Below are 13468 nucleotides of genomic sequence, written 5' to 3'. Positions count from 1 at the left end.
AGCTCTTCAGAAACAAAAAAAAGAAGAAGAAGAGACGAAAAGTCCCCTTTTAAAGGAACAATCAATCAGGAACGACTCTTTCACGCCTCTTTAAAGCGTGCAAATCCCCAGGAGCAAACCACCGCACAGAATTCGACAGTCATTAAAGCTCCCCCAACCTTCAAAAATTCAAAACCCGACTTATATAGCAGAAGCCACAGAATGCTTGAGACCGACTGTTCCGAGGGTTACCTAAAACTGAAGGTCGATCTTGGAGGACATCTGCTGTTGTGGTCGGGGCTGTCGTGTCCGACTTGCTGGATCTGGTGGTGCTGCTGATCCTTGATCACCAGAGGGTGGTGGTACCTGCAAGAGACTTTAATGCTTAAGTTAGCATGGGCTTTGAGCAGGTATTTTTGTGTAGAATCAGCGTATGAGTTATACCTGGGTGCTCCAGTGTATTTATAGTAGTGCAAAGTGACCTCCCTTAGAGATAAGTTAGTTATCTTATCTTATTTTTTTGGGGGTGGGTCCCCTTATCTTTGGCTAGCCGCCTTCAAGTGGGCTGTGATCTTCTGTTTTGGGCCTAGTTGGGCCCTTATAGCAATTTGGCCAAGCTCTTTGGGAAGAGGTCGATCATCCCTGTCTTCATTCAGGTCGGCTTGCCTAGCTCGACCTATGGTATGAACAGTGCCCCTGCTCGAGTTCAATCTTTCCCTTGAAGTCGTGTCTTTAGAATTCGACCCCTTTAAAGAAGTCGTGCTTGAGCATTTAGCTTTTGGTTGGCCTCTGGTGTAACTTCTGGCAGGCTTGCTTCTGCTTGAATGCGAGGCATTTTTCTCTTTCTTATTTAATTGTATCACGTGTTGCACTTTCTAGGGAACGTGCGAGAGCTTTAAAGGCCCATTTACTTCTTGCCGTTTCCTCTTTTCCCTCGTCGTTCTTCATTTTGAAATTAAGGAAAGAAGCTTTTATTCTCACTTTCAGTTTCTTCTCCCCTTTTCTTCTTTGCTCCTTTTTTGTTGACTTCTTCTGTTTACACGCCCCTCAAGCCTCCTTCCTGTTCGAAAAGTGCTTTGTTGGTGCGTGTTTACCGTTGCTTTCATCTGAGCCATTGTCATTCTTGCTTCTTCTTCTCTGCAGGTTGGTGTTTTTCTTTTTCTTCTTTTATGCTTTGATAGTCGCTTTTACTGTTTACATGCTTGCAAAGTTTTGATTTTTATTGAGTTTGCCTTGAGAAGCTTGATTCTTTCTGCGAAAAATTGCGTCTTTTAGTTTCTTTGATCGTCGTTTGCGATTTCCTCTATTGCTCCCATGTGCACCTTGTTGCTATCAGTATCTTTTTTGTTGCTAAATATATGAGGGAATGCTAGTACTTAGGTTAAGTTTCTTTGCATGTTTGAAAGGGTTACTGTTGGTTTAGGGTTTTCTATTTTTGCGTCATCTCCTTTTCTGGGTTCTTGTTCTGTTGTTGCCTCCAAAAGGTGCCCCTATGTTTTGCTGAATTCTCCTTGTTTCTGTGAATCTTGGGGTGCCCTTTTTGTTGCCCCACCTTTATGTTGATTGGTTGTACCTTCCTTTTTTACTTTCGTCCGAGTTGTTTAGTAGTGACCCTTATTATCTTTTTTTACTGTAGGGGTAGGTTTGTTGTATGTCTTCCCGAAAAATATTGTCAAGATGTCTACCAAGATCCCCGCAGACATGGCCGACTGGCTGGACTCTATAGTCCTTATGTGCGTAACTATGGCCGATCCGAAATACTGTGAGAGGCTTAGAAGATTCCATAGGATTTGTAGTAATAGGGATGATGAAAAGAACTATGAACTGTTATTGCCCGACCCTGAGGAGAGGGTTAGTTTCCCTCCCTTGACTCAGGGAGAACGACCTTTCTTTTATGCTTACGTTTACTTTTTTAGCCAGCTGAATATCACTATTCCCTTTACTGTTTTTGAGATCGACCTCTTATGGACCTGTAACGTGGCCCCTTCTCAACTCCATCCGAACTCTTGGGGTTTCATAAAGATCTTTCAGCTATTGTGTCAGGAATTGGGTGTCCGACCTACCGTACCTCTCTTTCTTTATCTGTTTGTGTTGACCAAACCTGGGGTAGCCAAGAAAAAGGCTTCTTAGGTCTCTTTCCGAGCCACCCAGAGGAAAAAGGTTTTTGCGATGTTTGATGAGTCCTTCCGTGACTTCAAGAACTATTACTTCAAGGTCTGAGCTGTTGGGGATGCTCGCCCTTTTTTTCTAGATGAGAACAACGAGCCCACCTTTCCTCTATGGTGGCAAAAGGATATGGTAACTACTAAATATTCTTGGGAGAGCCTGGACGAAGTTGAACAGGATTTTGTGAATGTTTTGGAGGAGCACTGGGGGGAACCTCCTCATTTAAATACTAGAGATTTTTGGGGGATCCTTCCCTTCTCTGTGCTGAGCTGGGTAGCGTCCGACTTCTTTTCCGATAGCTTTTCCTTTGATTTTATTTGCTGACTTGTCTTTTCCTTTTATTTTAACTTGTTTTTCTGGTGTCTTTTTTAGAGATGGTGAAGTCTAGTGACTCTATAAAGGCCTTCCGCAGGGCTAAGAAGGCGACGTCTGTACAAAACATATCGGCCAAGACTGCAGAGGGAGGGTCTTCTCAGGTGCCTCCAAAACAGCCAACTTCTAATGTTTCTAGGCCGAGGAAGATCATTCCGACTCCTCAGGTCCAGATGATTCCTTTTGACCCTATTCAGCCGACTTCCGGTGCTGCCACTGTTGCTGGTCCTCCCCCAAAACGTCAAAAAACTACTATTTCTTATGACTTGAATGCCAAGGACTTTGATGGTGTGGGTTTTGCTACTAAACTGATTACTCCCCATGGTAGTATTCCTTTGGATGATGTGTCCATTCTTCGTCATTTTGATTTTGTTGTGAGTAGTAGTATCCGAGTGGCCAATGTTGGGGCTGCCCCCTTTCCCGGGTTATCAAGGATTCCCATGTTCGTGCCACTAAGGCTTTTATGGAGGAAGTCCAGGCTGAGTTTGACAGAATTAAGGGCTTGAAGGATGAACTGGATGCCAAGGTGGCTAAGTTGGAGCTAGATGTGGAGAGGGAGAAGTCCCGGGCTACCGCTGCTGAGGCAGCTATGAATCTGGCTGGAGAAACGGCAAAAAAGTACAAGGAGAGCTACACCCGTACTTATGGCGAGCTGTTGGAATTTAAGGAGAGGCTTGAGTCTGCTCAGGTTGACTATACCGATCTCCAGGGTCATTTGGTGGGTAGTGTGACTGATGCATATGATTTTTTGAAGGCCCAGTTCTGAGTTATTGCCCTCGAGATCGACCTCACTTTATTCAGTTTGGATAACGTAGTGGAGGACGGCAAGATCATGCATGCCCTAGATGACGAGGATGAGAGTCCTCCTCTTGTGCCGCCCGGTAAAGCCGCAGCTACTTCAGCCTCTTCCACCCCCTCTGAGGTCGACCAGCCAAAGTCTGATCCTGACGTGCAGATCCTGAATCGTCCTGATGGAACTGTCAATGCCGTTCCGATCGCGACCATTCCTCCTCCTCCAGCCAAGGATGCTACTACTGGGGAGAATTTAGATCCTTTATAATTTGCTTGTGCTTTGTATTATAGTCCAGTTTGTGGACTTTCGAACTTAGCTTTTTGTAAATCTTTTTGTGGTTGACTTTGGTGACACTTGGTTGCTTCTTAGCAACTTTATTTTGAAACACAAAACACTTTAGACTCTGAGGCTGCCTTTTTGGATTGCCTTTTGAGTCTTTAATGCTTTATTATGATGAATATGTTTTTGCTGATATGTTAATCATACCCTTGCAGCTTTTGTGGATTTTTATAGAGGTTTGGTACCTCCCCTATCCGACCTCTTTGGCCCCTTTTAGATTATGCCTTGCTTCCTATTTGGGAGAGGTGATCCTTTGGTGTCCGGGCTAACTTGTCCGATGACTTTTTAGTGTTCTTATAGAACCTTTTTAGTCATCAAATTCCTTGTAGCCCTAGTCCATTGTTTGAGCGGATCTGTTTCCCTTTTGAGCCTTAAGTTGTTTCTCAACCTTCTGGCTTGTTCTTTTGAGATCGTGCTTTGCGCCTTTTCTTGGCTGATGTCGACCTGTAGGACTTTGTTATTCGGGCTTTTTAGTCACATTCCAACAACTTTTTAGGTAGTGTTCCGATTAGGAACCTTTTCTTTATAGTTTGTTTGGATGACTTTTTAGCGCCGTCTTGACTTGTGCTTTTGCTTTTTAGGTAGTGTCTTTTTTGCAAGACTTATACCTTTATAGTGAAGCAGCTCGGACCTTTTGGAGGTGTCTTTGTCCCTTTTTAGCGATCCTTTCTTTGGTCTGACTTCTCGGTCGGGCCTTGATGAGTATTTTGGTGGAAAAATGAATTTCTCCCAAAACACACAAATCTAACTGGCAAGTGTACCGGGTCGCATCAAGTAATAAAAACTCACGGGAGTGAGGTCGATCCCACAGGGATTGAAGGATTGAGCAATTTTAGCTTAGTGGTTAATTTAGTCAAGCGAATCAAGATTTGGTTGAGTGTTTTGTGATTTGCAGAAATTAAATTGCATGAAATTAAAGAGCACAAGAAATAAATTGCTGAATCTTAAAGAACAAGAAATTAAATGGCAGAAACTTAGAATGCAAGAAATGTAAATTGCGGAATCTTAAAGTGCAAGAAATGTAAATGACTTGAATTGTAAAGGGGATTGGGACTTGGAATTGCAGAAATTAAACAAGGAAAAGTAAATTTGCATCACGTAGAGAAGTAGAAGAGGGTTTGGGTTAAATCGGATCTTGAAGCAGAAAAGTAAATGAACATGAAAACAGTAAACAGAGAATTAGAAATTGAAAGTTCAGATCTCAGGACCCAGAGACTAGAAAACCGAGTCTAGATCTCAATGCCTTCCTAGATCCAACAAGAACAATTGCAAGGGAATTGTAAATTGCAAGGAAAGTAGATGAAGAGCAATTAACAGAAATTAAATTCAATCAAGCAGTAAATAAAGCAGAGAGATCCAAGGATGAGATTGAAACAGAATTTCTTCAATTCTCCAACCCAAGATCCAAGACAATTGTAATTGAAATTGAAAGCAATAAAACTAAGAGGAAGAGAAGTGAATTCTCCTTCCCCAAGACTAAGAAATTAAAGATCACTCAATATCCAAAGCTCTCCGAAAACTATTATGAAAATTCCAAAGGGAAAGCTCTCTGAAGAACTTGAATTCTATCCTATTTATACACTTTCTTCAAATGATCTTCAAGCCTTGAGTTGGGCCTTTGCTCTTGGTGGAATTGGGTTGAAAGAGGCCTTGGTTGATTGCTCTTGGAGTTTGGAGAAGAACCAAAGTGAACCAAATGAACCGGGTTGGAGTTTTTGCAAAAGTTGGAGTAAAAGCTGGAGCAAAAGTTAGGGTCTAACTTTTGGTCCAACTTTTCATATCAGCCCCCATATTTTGCTGATACCCACGTTGGTGCAAAAGTTAGGGGTCTAACTTTTGCTCCAACGTTGGCCTTCCTTGGTGCACTTATGGCGCCAACGTTAGCCCAAAAGTTAGGGGCTAACGTTGGCGCAAACTTTTGCTCCTTCCCCTGTATTTTTCATGTGCCAACGTTAGCCCAAAAGTTAGGGGCTAACGTTGGCGCAAACTTTTGGTGGCCAGGGAGGTTTTTCTTATGCCAACGTTAGCCACCACGTTAGGGGCTAACGTTGGCGCAAACTTTTGGTGCCCAGGGGTGATTTTCATGTGCCAACGTTAGCCCAAAAGTTAGGGGCTAACGTTGGCGCAAACTTTTGGTGCCCAGGGAGTGATTTTCAAGTTCCAACGTTAGCCCAAAAGTTAGGGGCTAACGTTGGGGCTAACTTTTCACCCAAAAGTTTGTGCAAAAGTTTGAGGCTAACTTTAAGTCCAGCTTTTTGCTTCCTGGTTCAAGTTCACTTATTCCATTATCCTCTCTTTACTCCTAGCTATTCCTTCTTGCTTCAACCTTTCTTCAAGCTTTCTTCACCTATCATTAATCAACCAAACACATCAAAGCTATGCTTAAAATCATGAGATATTCATTCTTTCATAATATGTGACAATTATAGTATAAAACCTCATGAAATAGCATGAATTCATACATGGTTGATTAAATCAAAGGAAACATGAAAATCTACCCAATTAGCTTGCTTATGGCTCAAGAAAGTGCATAATTCAATTGAAAACTAAAGAAAAAGGCTAGTGAAACTAGGCTAAGATGACTTGTCATCACAACACCAAACTTAAAGCTTGCTTGTCCCCAAGCAAGAAATGATTTATGATCAATGGTTCTTTCATTTAAGATGGATTGAAGAACAACTTGTCAAGTCCTGTGAGTGAAGTGATCAAGTAACAGTGGGGTAAATTCTAAATCATATGCTCATGCAAGGGCTTCAGTGCTTACTAGTCCTCACATATTGGGAGTCTTAGGTCTTAGGATTTTCATCCAAATGGTGTCATGGAGATCTCTTTATATGTAGTCACCTTGAAGCAGCTTATAGTTTCTTTGCTTTGGCCTTGACTCTAAGTGTCATGTCTCAAAGCGGCTCTTTAAATAAGCTTTCAATCAATACTCCTAAACCAGTTGGTTTTAAGGTATTAGGTGTTGAAGCACCCCTAAGGATTTACTTGCTCAAGCCTCTTTCTTTGACACAACTCAACCACAAGCATTTCACTAGGCTAACAACTCTTTGAGTTTTGTTTCTTCTTTCTTTTTCTGCCTAGTAATTGATGCTCAGAGCCTTGGGCCATGTTCTTTTTGCTTTTGTATTTTCTTTATTTTCTTTTGTTTTGTTTGCTGCTTCTTGGATCAATAGATTTTTGAGAATCTCCACAATACTTCTTTGAACTTCATGTCCTGCCTATGAGCTCCCATGCAAGTTTTCACAAGCATGCAACCTCAATACATAATCATACAACTAGAACCACCACTTCTCCTAATCTTTTGCTTGCCTCAAAATTGTTTAATTCCTCAATCCTTCTTTTCAAAGAACTTTCATGTGATGCAATTTTTTGAACATTGAGTGCAAACAAGTTTTGAAGAGAAGAATGTTGTGAATGATCAAGCATCTTGCTTATTGAATTACAGAAAAACTATGCTATGCAGACAGATGATCAGGGAAACTAAACCACTCTCAATCATAGCAGTGTTTGATGTAAGATAATCACTTAACAATACAACCTTTTGGGAGTTCGCTTTCTTTCCTTCTTCTCATCATCATCAATGCTGGCCTTTAGGTTCATCTTTTGTTTCTTTGGTTGATGATACTTAATCCTTCCAATAGCTTGCATGGACCTCTGCAATGATATTGAAAGTTGCTTGTTCCCCCAAGAACTTGGAAACAATGGTTAGTCTGGCTGATTTATTTATGGGCTTTTGAACTTACTTTGGTGTGGGAACACCAAACTTAGTACCTTGCCAATGGTTTTTATGCATCAAATTAACCATGTGTGATAAATTTTTTTTTCTTTTCTTCTTCTTTTTCAAAAGCAATAAAACTGAAAACTAGGAAACAGCAGAATAGTTAACTAGTTCATCCAACATGCTTGAAGCTAGCATTATGCAGAGAGTGAGAATATGTTTTATAATGGGATTTTGGTGAAACACCAAACTTAGAATCCTGCATTCTCCTTTAGATTGTTTTGGTGTGCAACACCAAACTTAGCTTCTTGCATTATAGATAAAACTACTTAACCTTTTTATTGAAATAGATATGAAAAGATAGTTACCTCCAGTTGGGTTGCCTCCCAACAAGCGCTCTTTTATTGTCACTAGCTTGACATCCTTCACTCTGTTCTCATGGAAGTTGAGGCTTCTGTTGCCTTAGGTTTCCTCCTCTTGCTATGGGCTTCCTTCCCTCTGTTTCTCTTTCCATAGCCCTCTTACTTTCCTCCATGACTCCCTTCTCTTTCAACACAGCATCCTTTTCATGGCTCTTTGGGTTCAGAGTCCCCTCCTTCTCACTTAATTCAGTAAGGTTTTGAACCAGTTGTTCCATCTGCCTTTCAAGTCTTCTGAGTGAAGCCTCCTGGTTCTTGCTTATCATCTCTTGATGTTTTTTTATTTCTTCCCGCTCTATTACCATCATTTCTTGAATTTTTATGGACCTCTCCATCAGTATTTCTAGAATATAGATTCTTTGAAAGGTTGGAAGTGGTTGTGGCTGTGTCAATTGCGATGGTTGATGAAGGTCATTTTGAGCGAATGGTGAGGTAGGACGGGGTTGGAAGTGTGTGTGATTGTTGTTGTGGGGGTGTGTTTTAAGTTGGTTTTTGAAGCTGGGATTGTTGCAGTTGAAGTCCCTTGGTTTTTGGTTTTGGTTCTCAACCCCCCTCCCATTAGAATGAGTTCTCCAAGGTGGATTGTACACATCATTCTGAGGCCTGTGTTGGAGCATGCTAGAGTGATTGCTTGGAGATTGTAGTTGCTCATAATTCTGTTGCTCATGGTTAATGACCCCAAAACTGTGTTCAGCTTGATTACTCCCATATGAGCTTTGAGTCAGGTTGTATGTATGTATTACAGCATGTCTCAACTCAGTGATTTTTCTAGCCATCATGTCCAGTTGTTGTAGAGTCTGCTGATGTATCTGCTTGTTTTGGCTTATTACTGCACGAGCACCTTCAATTTCTTTCTCTTGTGTGAATGGATGCACTTCTGCCTTTGGCTTAACAATTCTTTGTGATGGGTTCAATTTGACTAGGAGCCCATTCATCAGTTCTTCCCATCCGATAATGCTTCCTTGTGGAAAAGCTTCAAACCATTGGGCAACATCATTCATGGCTATGGATAGTTGCTTCGAACTATGGGTTACATTATCATCCAAGGTGGGGATATTACTCTCATGATTGCTAGAATTTGTTGAGTTCCCCTCCATGATCTGCACAGTCACAAAAATTCAAGTGATGATTGAATATTTTCAAGCTCAGAATGTGATTCAGAAGGTTAGCTGGCACAAAGTATCAAACAATTGATGGACTTGGGAGATTAGTGGCAGAAATTGCTTCTCTTGTGTAAGCAAGAGCATTGCATAGAGCCAGAAATTTCCCGGAAAACTTCACTTTGTTGCTAAAGCGAAGTTTCAGTCATCTCAGGCAAAAATTCAAACAGTTAGTGGGTTAGTCGAAATTAGAGAAAAATAAAGAGAAAGTGCTTGATCTAGATCACCACCTCACTTAATCATTGTCAATCTAATCAATCTCCAGCAACGGCGCCAAAAACTTGATGAGTATTTTGGTGGAAAAATGAATTTCTCCCAAAACACACAAATCTAACCGGCAAGTGTACCGGGTCGCATCAAGTAATAAAAACTCACGGGAGTGAGGTCGATCCCACAGGGATTGAAGGATTGAGCAATTTTAGCTTAGTGGTTAATTTAGTCAAGCGAATCAAGATTTGGTTGAGTGTTTTGTGATTTGCAGAAATTAAATTGCATGAAATTAAAGAGCACAGGAAATAAATTGCTGAATCTTAAAGAACAAGAAATTAAATGGCAGAAACTTAGAATGCAAGAAATGTAAATTGCGGAATCTTAAAGTGCAAGAAATGTAAATGACTTGAATTGTAAAGGGGATTGGGACTTGGAATTGCAGAAATTAAACAAGGAAAAGTAAATTTGCATCACGTAGAGAAGTAGAAGAGGGTTTGGGTTAAATCGGATCTTGAAGCAGAAAAGTAAATGAACATGAAAACAGTAAACAGAGAATTAGAAATTGAAAGTTCAGATCTCAGGACCCAGAGACTAGAAAATCGAGTCTAGATCTCAATGCCTTCCTAGATCCAACAAGAACAATTGCAAGGGAATTGTAAATTGCAAGGAAAGTAGATGAAGAGCAATTAACAGAAATTAAATTCAATCAAGCAGTAAATAAAGCAGAGAGATCCAAGGATGAGATTGAAACAGAATTTCTTCAATTCTCCAACCCAAGATCCAAGACAATTGTAATTGAAATTGAAAGCAATAAAACTAAGAGGAAGAGAAGTGAATTCTCCTTCCCCAAGACTAAGAAATTAAAGATCACTCAATATCCAAAGCTCTCCGAAAACTATTATGAAAATTCCAAAGGGAAAGCTCTCTGAAGAACTTGAATTCTATCCTATTTATACACTTTCTTCAAATGATCTTCAAGCCTTGAGTTGGGCCTTTGCTCTTGGTGGAATTGGGTTGAAAGAGGCCTTGGTTGATTGCTCTTGGAGTTTGGAGAAGAACCAAAGTGAACCAAATGAACCGGGTTGGAGTTTTTGCAAAAGTTGGAGTAAAAGTTGGAGCAAAAGTTAGGGTCTAACTTTTGGTCCAACTTTTCATATCAGCCCCCATATTTTGCTGATACCCACGTTGGTGCAAAAGTTAGGGGTCTAACTTTTGCTCCAACGTTGGCCTTCCTTGGTGCACTTATGGCGCCAACGTTAGCCCAAAAGTTAGGGGCTAACGTTGGCGCAAACTTTTGCTCCTTCCCCTGTATTTTTCATGTGCCAACGTTAGCCCAAAAGTTAGGGGCTAACGTTGGCGCAAACTTTTGGTGGCCAGGGAGGTTTTTCTTATGCCAACGTTAGCCACCACGTTAGGGGCTAACGTTGGCGCAAACTTTTGGTGCCCAGGGGTGATTTTCATGTGCCAACGTTAGCCCAAAAGTTAGGGGCTAACGTTGGCGCAAACTTTTGGTGCCCAGGGAGTGATTTTCAAGTTCCAACGTTAGCCCAAAAGTTAGGGGCTAACGTTGGGGCTAACTTTTCACCCAAAAGTTTGTGCAAAAGTTTGAGGCTAACTTTAAATCCAGCTTTTTGCTTCCTGGTTCAAGTTCACTTATTCCATTGTCCTCTCTTTACTCCTAGCTATTCCTTCTTGCTTCAACCTTTCTTCAAGCTTTCTTCACCTATCATTAATCAACCAAACACATCAAAGCTATGCTTAAAATCATGAGATATTCATTCTTTCATAATATGTGACAATTATAGTATAAAACCTCATGAAATAGCATGAATTCATACATGGTTGATTAAATCAAAGGAAACATGAAAATCTACCCAATTAGCTTGCTTATGGCTCAAGAAAGTGCATAATTCAATTGAAAACTAAAGAAAAAGGCTAGTGAAACTAGGCTAAGATGACTTGTCATCAGGCCTTCTTAAGTTATTTTTAGTAATCCATTTTTTGTCAGACCTCGTTAGGTCGCTTTTTATGGGTTACTTTTTATAACTTCTTGCATTAATCTGCTTCTATCGCTTTCACCTTGCCGACTTCTTTGTAATCAAACGATGAATTTAGTTTTCACCTTGCCGACCTCTTCGTAATCGGACGATGAATTTTTGCGTTTTACGAGCTTAGATTAATGCGTCTTGGTAGAAAACTTTTTAGGGAATCTGAAAACTTTATTCAAATGATAATAAAAGATCGAAATATGAATAAGAGTATATACATATGAGTGCTTACCCTTCTAGATCTCGACCTGGTGCCTCATTAAAAAACCTTTTCAGGAAAAAGAGTGCACCTTGACTCAATATCTTTTATTGTTTTCTAACTATAGTACTAGTCAGATTACAGGAGTGCCATGACCTGGGTAGATCTCGTCCCTCGAGGTCGGACACCTTGTAGTAACCTTTTCCCAGTACTTCTGTTACTCGGTATGGTCCTTTCCAGTTAGCTGCTAGCTTTCCTTCTCCTGACCGACCTGCTCCGATATCATTTCAGATTAAGATGAGATCATTGGTGGTGAAGCTTTGCTGGACTACGTTCCAATTATATCTCAGAGCCATTCGACGCTTTAGGGCTTCCTCTTTAATCCGGACTCTTTCTCGGACTTCTGGAAGTAGGTTGAGCTCTTCCCTTTGAGCCTGGAAGTTGGTATCTTCATTATAGAGGATCATTTTAGGTGATCCTTATTCTATCTCTACGGGGATCGTTGCCTCTATTCCGTAAGCAAGTCGAAATGGCGATTCCCCAGTAGTTGAGTGTGGTGTTGTCTGATATGCCCATAGGACTTGCGGGAGCTCTTCAGTCTAAGCTCCCTTGACATCCTGTAACCTCCGTTTCAACCTGGCTAGTATGACTTTGTTGGCGACTTTCGCTTGTCCATTGGCTTGTGGGTGCTCTACAGAGGTGAACTGGTGCTTGATCTTTAGATCAGCTACCAGATTTCTAAAGCCTGTGTTGGTGAATTGAGTACCATTATCTATGGTGATGGAGCATGGGACCCCAAACCTTGTGATAATATTTCTGTATAGAAATTTCCGACTTCTTTAGGCTGTGGCATTAGCTAATGGCTCTACCTTAATCCACTTTGTGAAGTAGTCTATCCCTACGATGAGGAACTTGACTTGTCTGGACCCCTGGGAGAAGGGTCCAATGAGGTCAAGCCCCCATTTTGCGAATGACCAAGGTGAAGTAACGCAGATGAGTTCTTTAGGTGGAGCTATGTGGAAGTTGGCGTGCTTCTGGCAGGGTGGGCATGTCTTGACAAACTCTGTTGCTTCCCTTTGTAAGGTTGGCCAGTAGAAACCAGCTCGAAGTACCTTTTTAGCAAGTGCTCATGCTCCGAGGTGATTGCCACACGCGCCACTGTGGACTTCTTCGAGAACTTCCTTTGTAGCGGAGGTCAGGACGCATTTAGGAGAGGTGTGGATATTTCCCTCTTATACAGGACGTCTTGTATTATGGTGTGGTACTGAGCTTCTCGTACTAGCCTTTTTGCCTCCTTTTTATTTGCTGGGAGTGTTTCTGACTTGAGGTAGTTAATTATGGGAGTCATCCATCTTTGATCCTGTCCTGAGATGTCTAGGATATTATCTTCCTCCAAGGTTGATGGATGATAAATGAAAATTGGTATCGGTTTGGAATCAATCAAAACAAGAATCACTTCGTTAGTAGCATAGTCCAAACCAACAACAAACTCTCATAATCAAATGTTAAATTCGAAACAAATATAAATCGAGGGTACTTAAACCTAGGGTCGTCTTCCCTAGGAGTTGCAATTAAGTGTACAATTATTGTCTATGGGGAAATGGGGATTGAAAGCAAGAGAGCAAAAGATGTAAATAGCAAGAATTGAAACAAGCATGCAAGGAATTGAAAAGAAGGCAATTAAAGGACACTTGGCAAGAAGTGGGTAATCTAGGTTTCCTATCCTAGTTGTAGAGCACAAACATGGCAGTTGTATGGAATCCATCCAAATCAATCAATCCTCCTTGAGAATTAGTCAAAAGACGTAATTGATCTCAATCCATAAGTCCTAGTCAACTCACTAATTACTTAGTGAAAGACTAGCGTCAATGGAAACCAAATCAATTAACCATTCTCACACAATGCGGAATGGACATCCACAACTCAATTCCACCCAAACATCCAATTTCTCAACCAAGAGTGTGAAAATTAAACATGCAAGAAATTAAACATCAAAGCAATAAAAGTTAAAGCAATTAAATGCAAGGAAAAGAAATGGCAAGAAAGTAACTTAACATGTAAG

Source organism: Arachis hypogaea, chromosome 11 (genome assembly GCF_003086295.3).
Source record: "Arachis hypogaea cultivar Tifrunner chromosome 11, arahy.Tifrunner.gnm2.J5K5, whole genome shotgun sequence".
NCBI lineage: Eukaryota > Viridiplantae > Streptophyta > Magnoliopsida > Fabales > Fabaceae > Arachis > Arachis hypogaea.
Note: the sequence above shows the minus strand (reverse complement) of the source record.